Source organism: Lactuca virosa, chromosome 2, assembly GCF_052849685.1.
Source record: "Lactuca virosa cultivar CGN04683 chromosome 2, Lactuca_virosa_CGN04683_v6, whole genome shotgun sequence".
In the NCBI taxonomy this organism is placed as follows: Eukaryota; Viridiplantae; Streptophyta; class Magnoliopsida; order Asterales; family Asteraceae; genus Lactuca; species Lactuca virosa.
In genome coordinates this window covers 19,879,816-19,894,785 of record NC_136427.1, presented here as the reverse complement: position 1 = coordinate 19,894,785, position 14,970 = coordinate 19,879,816, and positions in this window count along the sequence as shown.

Genomic DNA, 14,970 nt, shown 5'->3' with positions numbered 1-14,970 from the left:
GAGTTTGGTTACATTTCCAGTGTATTTGAGGTAAATAACCCTTATCTTGACCTCCTATGTATTAGATCTAAATTGGGGATTGAACCTTGACATCTTTGGGGGCATTTCCATGTCATTTCGGATTCTAGGGTGTAATGTAGGGTAGAAGCTTCAGATCTGGAACCTTGGAGGGTCCTCATGGCATAAAGGTGCCATCTCTATGGCCATGAGAACCCCATGCATGTAATAAACTCCATTTTTGGTCCTTTAAGCTTAAAAGTCCCATGTATGGACGTAAAGTTCATGAATTTACGTGTTATATCGGCCTTAGGAGCCCAGATCTACCTTTTGGATGAGATTTGCACAACAGAAATCGAGTTATGGACTTGGACATAAGTCGACTCGACGAGTCACTCATGGGACTCGACGAGTCGGGGGTTTGATTCCCCAACCTTTTCTAATTCGAAGGGAGCTAGTTGAGTCTAGAAGGGATCTAGACGAGTCCAGAAGGGGGACTCAACAAAATAGACGTAGATATAGACCTGGAAACCATGGGACTCAACGAGTGGATGAACATACTCGGCGAGTCCAAGGCAATCTCCCAACCCATGAAGACAGACTCGACGAGTTGTTCATACAACTCGGCGAGTCACAGACTAGACACACTCATATGATGAAGATGAACTCAACGAGTTCAAAGAGGAACTCGGCGAGTCAGTTGAAGATTGTCCCGATGTTAATTGAAGGAGAACTCGTCGACTTCTTGCTAGACTCGACGAGTAGAGTCGGGTTGGGGACAGAAAAAAGAATAGGGACTCGGAGAGTTGGCGGACCAACTCGGCGAGTCGAGTCAACTGGATGTTGACTTTAGCCAGGGGTAAAATGGTCATTTTACCCTAAGTTTAGTTATCAGTTTTTGACTAAGTTTCCTTGTGGAATTTATAGCCGGGAAGTCACCGGAACAGCAGACAGGGATTTCTCGTTCGGATTTCAGCAGACAGTCAGCTTTACGAGGTGAGTTTTCCTCCAGTAGGAACGGGCCTAAGGCACCAATGTCGGCTCGTTTAAGTAGTTATAGTATGTCGGGGTAAGCCCAATGATGGGGTTAGCCCGATGTAGTTCATATGCTTTCGGACTTCGGTTCGATGCCGGGACGGTCTCGAGAAGTAGTTAAGTATGCTTGATGTCTTTGTGACTCATGCATGTATATGTGCTATGTGTTATGTGTCCCGGACTCTGGTCCGATGTCGGGCAAGCCCGATGCAGTATATGCGATTATGTGATATGTTATGTGTTAAGTGTTCTGGGGTAAGCCTAATGCATGTTAGTCATTATGCCAGGTGTTATGTATTTCGGGGCAAGCCCGATGTATGCTAGTTTATGTGTTATATGTTATTTGTTTCGGGCTTCGGTCCGATGCCGGGGCAAGACCGATGCAGATTATGTGATTATGTTATGTATGTGCCGGGGTAAGCCCGATGCCCGATGCGGTCGGATGCCAGGGTGAGCCCGATGCCGGATAGGAGTCCGATGCCGGGTAAACCGATGCCGGGATTAGTCCCGATGCAGTTGGGGTAGTCCCAAAGTTATGTTATTTGTTATATGTGCTTTGTATGGTATGTGGTAGTTTGGGGGAGCTCACTAAGCTTCGTGCTTACAGTTTCGGTTTTGGTCTCAGGTACTTCCGGTAGCAAAGGGAAGAGCTCAGGATGATCGTATGGCACACACCACAGTCTTCAGCCTGGGAGTTTTACTCTTATATTTTGATATGATATTCGATGTGAGATTTGATATGTGATATATATTATAACATTTTGAAACACATGGTTTATGATTTTCATACTCCGGCAATGATATTATGGTTTTAATATTGTTTTAAAAACGAAATTTTTGGGTTGTATTTTGGGATGTTTCAAGTTGGTATCAGAGCCTTGGTTTGAGGGATTCGGGCACACTTCGGGTGTGTCTGAACTCAAACTAAGGAAGTGGTATAAAGTTTTTTTTAAAGAAAAACCATGTTTATAAAAGGATTTTGAGCAAAGAAAACAATTTTTGAAAAGTATAAGAATTTTGAAACGAGAAAGGGGTGTGGTGCCTGCAATGAGCTGAGCTCAAGTAAGTACTCCCAAATTACCCATGCAAGTTTATGCTATGTTATGATTATCAGCTTTATTAGAACAACATGCTAGATTAGGACTAAGGATCTAGGAAGGATGCCTTATGTGCCTGTTATATGTGTTTCAGCTTTATGAGAACTGCATTCTAGTACAGAATTGTCAGTATGATAGCCAGAGTAGTAGATGCTTGAATATGTATACTCAATGCCCGAATGTTGCTTGCTTTGTGCTTTTAGGAGTTCTAGTTGTCTTTCACTAACTAGTAAACGAATATGCTAAGTTACATATTGCGAGGACTAAATAATTTCAGAAGGTTAGGTCTAGCTCTATTTCGCAGCTCTTGTTTGAGTCCAACCGTTGTAGGGTAGGATCTCTCATTCGAAAAATTATCTAGTCTGAGTAATATGTAATAGTATTCGCGATCTAGTTAGGGGAAGAAAGCAGGGACTTCTTATGCAGCTGATGGCGGAGAGCGAGTTGGTGATTACCCTAGGGCAAGCCTAGGATGAGAGTAGAAGAGAGCAGTAGCAGTAGAAGGGACTTGATGGAGTCAAGGCAGTTCTTGAGGAAAGTACGGATTGATGTGGAAGGTAGTATGGGCCCGTACTACTGAAAGCAGAGGATCCGTACTCGAATCAAGGAAGGCTGAGATAAGACCAGGGAACTTGTAGTGTATGTGATCCCTCTAGTTATATTAGTATTCTAACGTTTGCCATTATGTGTTTTCAGAATGGTGGTTTTACGCCCTAGACCAGCAGTCGGCAGTTCAGTTGTCGGGGAGGGATCAGGTTCAGGCTCTGGAGTTGAGCATTTAGATGAGAAGACTAGAGAGTTCATATCCTCATAGATCACGCGTAGCATACTTGAGCAGACCCATGTGATCTTTGGTTCGATCAAGGAGGGTATTCTGGAGCTTATGGATGAGAGATTGAGTACGTTTCACACTGAGGTGGCGGCCATTGATGGGGTCGCGCATGCTCACGTTCAGAGAGTTCAAGGCATGTGGAGCTCCCGATTACCATGGGGCTCGAGACCCCATTGCTAGTACCAGATGGTTGGCAGATGTCGCCAACACATTCCGCACCAGCAGGTGTCCCGAGGGGGACAAGGTTAGGCTTGCGTCCTGTCTTTTGAAGGACAGGGCACGTGACTGGTGGGAGGAGGTCGGGAGAGCCATTGCAGATGACACAGTTCTAGATGCGATGACCTGGGTGATTTCACGACCAGGTTTAGGGCGGAGTTCGCACCTGTCAATGAGGTGCAACAGCTTGCTAGGGAGTTTCAGGACCTCTAGCAGACGACAGAGACTGTGGCGGAGATTACCGCCAAGTTCAGGGAGAGGGCCCTTCTCGTTCCGCAGTATGTGGCGGACGAGGAGATGAAAAAGGCCCGATACCATGAGATGCTGAGGAGTGACATTAGACAGTTTGTGAGCCGCTCCAGCTGCAAGACGCTGGAGGACATGATTGACAGGGCTCGGGAGAGGGATTTGGATTTGGAGATGGAGAAGAAGAGGAAACCAGAAGGGGTTCAGTCAGGAGGCTCGGGCAAGAAGCCCAAGGTATTAGATCATAGATCTCAGAGCCAGCAGAGCCACGGTCGTTGTGGCAAATGCAGCAGGATGCACGATGGGTCGTGCAAGGCAGGGAGTTCGGGCTGCTACAAGTGCGGCTGAACTGGTCACATGAGCCGAGATTGCACAGCTACTACCACCACCACACCAGCATCAGACCTGATTTGCTTTCAGTGCAATCAGAGGGGACACAAGCGATCCTAGTGCCCGAGTTTAGCAGCAGCAGGGAAGGTGGTAGCACCTTCTCCTGCCACTTTGAGGATTACAGATGGCCGTCAGGGCCGGGCGGAGGCGCCTACGGCGCGGAGCAAGGCTTTTCAGCTTACTGTAGAGGAGGCACGAGCAACTCCTGACGTGGTGACGGGTATGTATCCTTCTCTTATCTCTATATTTGTTATTGTTCTGTTCCTCATGTTTATTTGTTGTTTATAGGGTCTTTCTTAGTGAACGGCATTTCAGCTATGGTATTGTTTGATTCGGGGGCTACCCGATCGTTTGTATCACTTGCACTTAGCAAACGATTCAGTAGAGCTCCGGGGGAGCTGGATTGCCCACTCGACGTTAAGATAGCTGATGATAGGACCGTTAGGGTCACGAGAGTTCACAGAGGATGTACACTGCGGTTATTTGATGAGCGGTTCTCAGTGGATTTGGTTCCTATTCCCCTGCGAAGGAATAAGGTTATAGTAGGTATGGGTTGGTTGAGCCCCAATGGGGTAGTGATAGATTGTGAGCAACAGTTGGTTAGAGTTCGCACTCTCAGTGGGGGAGATTTAGTGATTCAAGGCGAGAGGCCACAGCGCGAACTAGTTTTCTGTTCTGCAGCGAGAGCGAGACGTCACATTCAGCAGGGCTGTGTGGGATATGTCGCGTATGTCACGGATACCTGAGATAAAGGTAAGACGTTAGTCGATGATGTACCGGTGGTACGAGAGTATCCGGATGTGTTCCCGGAGGATTTACCTGGGATACCTCCGGAGAGACAGGTTGAGTTCCGGATTGACCTGGCCCCTGGTGTGGCTCCGATAGCCAAAGCACCATATCGGTTGGCTCCTCCCGAGATATAGGAGTTGTCTACACAGCTGCAAGAGCTGCTAGACAAGGGTTTTATCAGGCCGAGTAGTTCGCCATGGGGACCCCTGATCCTGTTTGTGAAGAAGAAGGACGGGTCGCACCATATATGCATAGATTACCGGGAGCTAAATAAGGTAACGGTGAAGAAACGTTACCCACTTCCGAGGATAGATGATTTGTTCGACCAACTTCAGGGAGCATCTTGGTTTTCCAAGATTGATTTGCGGTCCGGATATCACCAGATGCGGGTCAGAGATGATGATGTGCAGAAGACCGCTTTCAGGACCCGCTATGGTCATTATGAGTTTGTGGTGATGCCATTTGGGCTCACCAACGCTCCAGCCGCGTTCATGGACCTCATAAACCGCGTATGCAGACCGATGCTAGATCGGTCTGTGATAGTATTCATTGACGACATCTTGGTTTATTCCAAGACTCAGGAGCAGCATGAGGAGCACCTGAGAGAGGTGCTAGAGACCATGAGGAGGGAGAGACTTTTCGCAAATTTCTCCAAGTGCGAGTTCTGGTTGTGCGAGGTGCAGTTTCTGGGGCACCTTGTCAACCAGAAGGGTATATTAGTGGATCCGGCCAAGATAGAGGCCGTGATGCAGTGGGAGGTCCCGAGGTCTCCATCCGAGATTCGGAGCTTCCTGGGTTTGGCAGGGTATTACAGGAGATTCATCTAGTATTTCTCCAAGATAGCAGTTCTGCCGACCCGACTGACCAAGAAGTCGGTGGTGTTTCGTTGGGGTCCTGAGCAGCAGACAGACTTTGAGACGCTCAGGCAGTGACTATGCGAGGCGTCGATTCTCACCCTGCCAGAGGGAGTAGATGACTTCGTAGTTTACTGTGACGCTTCGATCACAGGTATAGGAGCAGTGTTGATGTAGCGGGGGCGTGTGATAGCTTATGCCTCGCGACAGTTGAAGCCTCACGAGGCTAATTACCCGACGCATGATTTGGAGCTGGGGGCGGTGGTGTTCGCCCTCAAGATTTAGCGGCATTACCTCTACGGGGTCCGGTGTACTATCTACACGGACCATAAGATTTTGAGGTACCTCATAGATCAGCCAAATTTTAACATGAGGCAACGTCGGTGGTTAGATGTAGTAAAGGATTACGACTGTGAGATCCTTTACCACCCGGGTAAGCCCAACGTAGTGGCCGACACCCTGAGCCGCAAGGCGGTAGCGGCCCCGATCCGAGATATTTGTCTGAGGATGACAGTGATCACTCCACTGCTGGAGTAGATTCGGGAGGCGCATGTTGAGGGCCTGAAGGAGGAGCGCCAGAAGTGCTAGAGGATAGTAGGCCGAGTAGCTTCGTTTGATTACGATAGCCGATGATTGTTAACCCTGCATGGGAGGATCTGGGTACCGTACTCGGGTGGTGTACGGCAGGTATTGATGGATGAGGCCCACAAGTCTCGGTTCTCCATCCATCCAGGGGCGACGAAGATGTACAGAGATCTTCGACCCGATTACTGGTGGCCCTACATGAAGCGGGACGTAGCATGGTATGTGGAGAGATGCCTGACCTGCAGGAAGGTCAAGGCAGAGCACCAGAGGCCCCACGACAAGATGCAGCCGTTACACATTCCCGTATGGAAATGGGAGGATATCACTATGGACTTCATTACTAAGCTTCCCAGGACCGCAAGTGGGGTTGATTCGATATGGGTCGTCGTGGATCGGTTGACCAAGAGCGCCCATTTTATACCGATCCAGGAGAGCATCTCGGCCGAGAAGTTGGCCGAGATATATGTGCGAGATGTAGTGGCACGTCATGGAGTGCCTGTCTCGGTGGTGTCAGACCGAGACGTCCGATTTACTTCAAGGTTTTGGAAGCAGTTTCATGACGAGATGGGTACTCGTCTCCATTTTAGCACCACTTTCCACCCTCAGACAGACGGGCAGAGCAAAAGGACGATTCAGACTCTCAAGGACATGCTTCGGGCATGTGTGTTAGATTTCGGTGGCAGTTGGGATACGTATCTTCCGTTAGCAAAATTTTCGTATAACAACAGCTACCACTCCAGTATAGACCGGCCTCCCTTCGAGATGCTTTATGGGAGGAAGTGTAGGACCCCAATTTGTTGGGGTGAGGTCGGTCAGAGAGTCATGGGGAGTACAAAGGTAGTACTTAAGACCACGGAGCGGATTCAGCAAGTCCGAAGCAGGATCCAGACTGCTCAGAGCCGGCAGAAGAGTTACGTCGACAAGCGGCGTTCGGATTTGGAGTTTCAGGTGGGCGACATGGTCCTCCTAAAATGTGTCACCCTAGAAGGGTGTTATTAGGTTTCGGAAGCGGGGAAACTTGGGCCCCAGGTTCATTGGTCCATTTAGGGTTTTGGCCCGGGTGGGTCGGGTTGCGTATCGGTTAGATCTTCCAGCAGAGCTCAGCCAGATCCACAGCACGTTCCATGTTTCCCAGTTGCGGAAGTGCTTAGTGGATGATTCAGCAGTAATACCTCTTGAGGACATTCAGGTTGACGATAGCCTGAACTACATCGAGAGACCCATGGCAATTTTAGATCGCAAGTCGAAGGAGCTGAGGAACAAGAGGGTAGAGTTAGTGAAGGTGCAGTGGCAGCACCGCAAGGGTTCGGAATGGACGTGGGAGCCCAAGGAGGAAGTGAGGGAGCACTACCTAGAGTTGTTTCCCGAGACAGCAGACTTCGAGGACAAAGTCTAAGACAAGTGGGGGAGAATTGTAACACCCGGTCTCAGGTATGCATTTAAATTTAAGTCAAACTTCATATTTTTACCCTTGGACTCGACGAGTTGAAGGCTCAACTCGTCGAGTAGGATCGACTCCGGGTCGGGGGAATAAGTGACCTACTCGACGAGTCGGAAGACCGACTCGGCGAATAGGATTTGTCTGAGTGAAACCCTAAATTGGAGGGTTTGCACCCTATTTAAACAACTTATGAGGCTTCCACCCCAGCCTCCATCACCCCCAAGTCCTGTCCCCGAAACCCTAATCAGCTGTGAGAATCTTTGAGCTATATTGTGCTTTTGCATCTTAATTTGAAGCTAGAAGAAGGAAGGGAAGTTTGGTGAATCAAGAAGCAAGTCAGTGGATTCCGAGTTTGGTTACATTTCCAGTGTATTTGAGGTAAATAGCCCTTATCTTGACCTCCTATGTATTAGATCTAAATTGGGGATTGAACCTTGACATCTTTGGGGGCATTTCCATTTCATTTCGGATTCTAAGGTGTAATGTAGGGTAGAAGCTTCAGATATGGAACCTTGGAGGGTCCTCATGGCATAAAGGTGCCATCTCTATGGCCATGAGAACCCCATGCATGTAATAAACTCCATTTTTGGTCCTTTAAGCTTAAAAGTCCCATGCATGGATGTAAAGTTCATGAATTTACGTGTTATATCGGCCTTAGGAGTCCAGATCTACCTTTTGGATGAGATTTGCACAACAGAAATCGAGTTATGGACTTGGACATAAGTCGAATCGACGAGTCGCTCATGGGACTCGACGAGTCGGGGGTTTGATTCCCCAACCTTTTCTGATTCGAAGGGAGCTAGTTGAGTCTAGAAGGGATCTAGACGAGTCCAGAAGGGGGACTCAACAAAATAGACGTAGATATGGACCTGGAAACCATGGGACTCGGCGAGTGGATGAACACACTCGGCGAGTCCAAGGCAATCTCCCAACCCATGAAGACGGACTTGACGGGTTGTTCATACAACTCGGCGAGTCACAGACTAGACACACTCATATGATGAAGATGAACTCAACGAGTTCAAAGAGGAACTCGGCGAGTCAGTTGAAGATTGTCCCGATGTTGATTAAAGGAGAACTCGTCGAGTTCTTGCTAGACTCGACGAGTAGAGCCGGGTTGGGGACAAAAAAAAGAATAGGGACTCGGCGAGTTGGCGGACCAACTCGGCGATTCGAGTCAACTGGATGTTGACTTTAGCCAGGGGTTAAATGGTCATTTTACCCTAAGACTAGTTATCAGTTTTTGACTAAGTGTCCTTGTGGAATTTATACCCGGGAAGTCACCGGAACAGCAGACAGGGATTTCTCGTTCGGATTTCAGCAGACAGTCAGCTTTACGAGGTGAGTTTTCCTCCAGTAGGAACGGGCCTAAGGCACCAATGTCGGCCGGTTTAAGTAGTTATAGTATGTCGAGGTAAGCCCAATGATGGGGTTAGCCCGATGCAGATCATATGCTTCCGGACTTCGGTTCGATGTCGGGACAGTCCCGAGAAGTAGTTAAGTATGCTTGATGTCTCTGTGATTCATGCATGTATATGTGCTATGTGTTATGTGTCCCGGACTCCGGTCCGATGCCGGGAAAGCCCGATGCAGTATATGCGATTATGTTATATGTTATGTGTTAAGTGTTCCGGGGTAAGCCCGATGCATGTTAGTCATTATGCCAGGTGTTATGTATTTCGGGGCAAGCCCGATGTATGCTAGTTTATGTGTTATATGTTATTTGTTCCGGGCTTCGGTCCGATGCCGGGGCAAGCCCGATGCAGATTATGTGATTATGTTATGTATGTGCCGGGGTAAGCCCGATGCCGGGGTGAGCCCGATGTCCGATGCGGTCGGATGCCAGGGTGAGCCCGATGCCAGACAGGAGTCCGATGCCAGGATTAGTCCCGATGCAGTTGGGGGTAGTCCCAAAGTTATGTTATTTGTTATATGTGCTTTGTATGGTATGTGGTAGTTTGGGGGAGCTCACTAAGCTTCGTGCTTACAGTTTCGATTTTGGTCTCAGGTACTTCCGGTAGCAAAGGGAAGAGCTCGGGATGATCGCATGGCACACACCACAGTCTTCAGCCTGGGAGTTTTACTCTTATATTTTGATATGATATTCGATGTGAGATTTGATATGTGATATATATTATAACATTTTGAAACACATGGTTTATGATTTTCATACTTCGGCAATGATATTATGGTTTTAATATTGTTTTAAAAACGAAATTTTTGGGTTGTATTTTGGGATGTTTCAATGCGTTTTGTGTGAAGGGTTTTTGGGAAAAGAAGCAAATGATCGTGTGCCACAAGATTGGTTTTTTTTTTGGCTGAGAACTTGGATTGGTGGAAGAGGTATTATTTGTTGACTTTGAAAGTTTTATATTTTTTATTATAATTTTTATTATAATCAAAAATATTTTATTGTAGTTTTGCTTGGGGTAGCTATTTGTGGGACTTCACCTACAACGACCTTGAGGATACATGGAACAAGATCAATAAATATTTATCACTACCCGAGCCTCGTCAACCTTTCACGTACTCCGTGTCAGGATTTACGGCGCCATTCAGCGTATACAAATATACAATTATTTTTAAGTTATAACAAGTATTTTAGTTGTTATAATTATTATTAATATAATTGCTAAAATTATAGATATGGTTGTATGAGATGCTTCCATTTGTTCGAGGTGGTGGTTTTGTGTTACGAAAAAACAAAGAAACACCTCGGATGAAGCGATGGAGTGCAACCAAAAAATTGAAATGGGTTGATGTGAACAATATTTTTGATATGAAAAAGGTTTTTATATTTTATTTTCTTTATTTAAATTTTATGTTTGGACTTTTACGTACATTATAAATATGTTAATTTGTTTTAGGAGGGACGAACACCAAGACATAGCATGCCACCGAGTGATGATGAGAGAATGTCTTCTTATTATATGTCATATCAAGAGTATGTATATGGTGAACCGCATTCAGTTCCATCCTCAGTGTGGAACCATTTTAGGAGGCAAGATGAATCTCCGTGCAGTGTATCTTCTAGTGGTCGCTCCCACGGTAGAGGTGGATGAAGTGGGAAATCAAAATTAGAAGAGTTGGCGAAACAATTATTTAAACTTGAACAAGAGGTGTATAGGAAACAAGAACGCACCGAGGTGTTTGTGGAAGAAGTGGATGACGAGAGTATATGGAACAACATAAATTTTGATGAACCGGAAAAATTTCAAACAAATATTTCTTTTGATGAAAAGGTTAATGACACCCTACATTTATGATATAATTTGTTAATATATATATATATATATATATATATATATATATATATATATATATATATATATATATATATATATATATATAAAATCATTTAAAGGTACTAATGTAGGTTTTAGATGATGGGGCTTGGACTACAAACAAAGTCGATGAAAATGTTTTTGATAATAATGAACCTGAAAAGGTTATTATACATTATAATTATGATATAAATTGTAACTAATTATGTATATTGTTTGTTAATAATTATAACGTATTAATGTAGGTGTTGGACGAAAAGGGGCACGAAAGGGGGTGGATTAGAAATCAATTCGATGATCATGTTTTTGATTATTCAGATAATGAAGATGAACAAGTTATTATACTTACATTTATGATATTATTTGTTAATAAATACATACATTTTATTTATCCTTACGTATTAATGTAGGTGTTAGATGAAGAGGTAATAATTACAGGGACTACAAATCACTTTGATGATCATGTTTTTGATGATAATGAAGCTACATCCGATAGAGCTAGGCTTCGTAATCCATCAAAGTATAAGTGTACTCCATACACGGAGGTATACATTAAAATATAATATTGGAAGAATATTTTTTATTTCAAAATTTCAAAACATAATGATTTAAATGTTTGAGAATTGTTTTAGTTACACACGACACCAAAGCCAAAACAAAGAGCAAAGAAGAAGGTTGATACCAGATCAACAACCAGCAGGTGGTGAGGTTGTGTTACAAAACTATTCTTTTCATACGTATAACGTGGAACACCGATTCTACAATTTGGTATTAGATAAAGAGTTTTGGAGTGCGTTGTTTGGGCATACACACAACGGCTGGTTAGATCAAGCAGTAAGTATTTATAAATTTATGATTATAATTGATTTTTATTTATTAAATTATAACTAACATAACTTTCGCAACATATAACGATTTAGATTAGATTGTTGATGGAGAGACGGTTTGAAACTGATCGGTATATAATAATGCCTCCAAATTTTTTTGTTTGCCATATGCTCGAAGATGGTTTTGATTGGAGGGTATTCATGTCTGGGATAGCTACATACCCCAACTTTATGGTTCCTTGGTGGGATGTGGATATGGTATATTGTTAGTTTTATTGAACTTAATTTAATTATTATCATTTTTTATCGTAATATGATTAACTAATTATTTTATACACTTTGTACAGGTTTACATGTCGATTCATTCTTTTCAAAATCATTGGTTGTTTGGTGAACTATGACTGGACTCAATGGAAGTCCATCTTTATGACAGTCTCGGTAACAGTGCTTATCAAAGATTTGAGTAAGATGGAATGTTTACCAAATTTGAGGCTTGGGTGGAAAATTTATTAGACAACATTAAATATTGGCAGAGGAGGAACATCCCAAGGACTCCGTTGAATATGAAATTCATTTTAGAAAAAGATGTTCCCCAACAAAGTGGCGAGTTGGGAGATTGGTCCTAGGTTTATTGGTCCTTTTCGAGTATCGGCCTGTGTAGGCAAGGTGGCTTACCGGTTGGAGCTGCCGGAGGAGTTGAGGCAGATTCATGATACCTTCCATTTTTCCCAGTTGAGGAAGTGTATAGCTGACGAGACAGTTGTGGTCCCTTTGGAGGACATTTAGGTCGATGATTTCCTGAATTACATCGAGAAGCTTGTGGCAATTTTGGATCAGAGAGTAAAGACCTTGAGGAACAAGGTAGTGAACTTGGTCAAAGTTCAGTAGCAACACCGGAAAGGCTCGGAGTGGACGTGGGAGCCCGAGTCTGAGATTCGCGAGCACTATCCTGATCTGTTTCCCAAGGATGACTTCAAGGGAGAAGTCTGATTCTAGTGGGGGAGAATTGTAAGATCCGAATATCAGGTAATTTCCATTTTATCCCTTAACCTAATTGAAGTTTGTATATTTGGTCCCCATGTGGTTGAGTTTTTCATTTCAGCCCGTACATTGGGCGTACATGTGGGTACGCACAGTGTACTCGTGAGAACAGATTGCGGAAGCCATGCTATTATGTCGGGCGTACGTGTGGTACACCGGGCGTACTAGCTTAGCCTCAAAACCATAATTTTAAGGGTTTACTCCCCTATTTAATCCTCTTTATGCCACAAATTTATCAGCCACCTTCCCTCAAAAACCCTAATCTTGAGTCTAAGCCTTGTTGGTGAGAGTTTGGAGCTTATTAGTGATTTTTGGTGCTTATTTGTTGAAGAAGAAGGCTATTGAAGAAGGAGGTGTTGCTTGCAAGCTTATAGATCCAGAAACTACTCCTCCTTGTGCATCTTTTGAAGGTATAAAATATATACCTTGATGTGTTTCCTTTTTGATCTCCATATATGAGTTTTTATGAGCTTTTTGTCCCAAAGTTTGGACCTTTAAAAGTATGGGGAATTCCAGAGCATATTAGATATCCTTTCATGCATGTTAGGTCATGTAGAATCATAAAAATGGTTGCTTGATGGCCCATTTCTAGCCATGCAAGTGGTGGTGTTGAGTGTGGATTAAGTTAGAGTTTTTAGGTTCAAGCTCATTTCAGCCATACAAAGGCTTAAATTTTTAGACTTGATGGATTAAGACGTTCTAAGAAGGCCAGATCTGTGTTTGGATGCATGTCTTAATGATTAAGACCATTTTGGAGTGGTTTTGGGGGTCAGACGGCATACGCCCCGTGTACTACTGGCTACGTCCAGCGTAGCCAGGTGAGACCCCGACCTCGCCTAATTCTCATGTATCCCCCGCGTAGGAAGAGAGTACGCCAACGTATGCACTGGACAGTTGACTTTTGACCTTTGGTCAAGATTTAGGGCTTTGGAACATGGGAGGTGCAAAATGGACTTTTTGACCTTAAGGGGTTTCGTTGTGGGTTTGAACTCGCGGGTTGAGTAATGGACCTCAATTATTAATTAGAGTTAATTATTGTATTATTAGACGGAGTCTAGTTTCGGCAGTTCGGGTGCGAGATTTATCTATCATCAGTATCAGGTGAGCCTCCTCACTTATTCTTACATGTGTGGTAGAACAGTTGTATTTGTAATGACCAGCTGGGTCTAACTGTTATGATTGTGTATGTTTTTATGTGTGACTGAGACTGCAGATAGTCTTCAGGGGTTGCTGATGATCCACGGGGCGTGCTGTTTGCCCATTTGGACTGCTGATAGTCCCCAGGGTTGCTGATAACCCATAGTTGTTTATTTTATGATGTGTTGTATGTGGTATCTTGGGGAAATCACTAAGCTTTGTGCTTACAGTTGTTGATTTGTGGGTTTCAAATACTTTTGAGGATCGTGGGAAGGCGAATGTCTGATTGTACACACTCGCCAGTAGATTTGTTACTGGACAGTCTGAGATACTCTGATATTTCATGATGATGTTTGTTTTTGACACTTATGTTTTTGGATAACTTGGTTTGTGAACATTATTTTGGTAATTTAAAAATGAAAAGTTGGTTTAAAATTTGAGGTGTTACAAATGGTACATGTGGTATGTCGAAAATTGTCACTTTGGTCCAAAAAGTTTTTGAGATGCGTTAGTAGTCCAAAATAGTTTTTTTTTTTTGTTGCGATTTTGGTCCGTTTCAAACTTGGAAGTGGTTAAAATGATTTTTTTTTGTCATTTTTATTTCTTTTTTCATTTTCTTTTTGTTTGCTTCACTATTTTTAAATTAAAAATAAAAAATACAACCCACCCCATCCCACCTCTCTCTCTCATATATATATATATATATATATATATATATATATATATATATATATATATATATATATATATATATATATAAAAAGTTGCTGGAAAATCATATCATATGACACCCTCTTATCGAAGTCGCCACCCTCTCGTCGAAGCCACCTAGAGTCTCCACCATCTTGTATTTTGTCCCTCATCCACTTCAGTTTTCATAAGGAAAAACCTAAACATCGATTCTTTGTTTGCGGATCTTTGGTTCATTTGGACCACCGTCGGCACCACCTCTATCGTCGGACCACTGGTTATTAGAACTTGGTTTGTTTTCTCTAGTAGCGGTGACGACGACACAACCCTAGATGCTCAAATTTGGCAGCCAAAAAAACCCTAGATCTTCAAATGTTGGTTCATCTTTTCTGGTAGCAGTGACAAGTTCAAGGTGACGACGACTTTCAGATATGAGGGTTTTTAAAGAGGTTCAGCACCGGTGGCGATGTTGACTGGTGGTTGTGGGCATATCTTCCGGCTGTGATGGT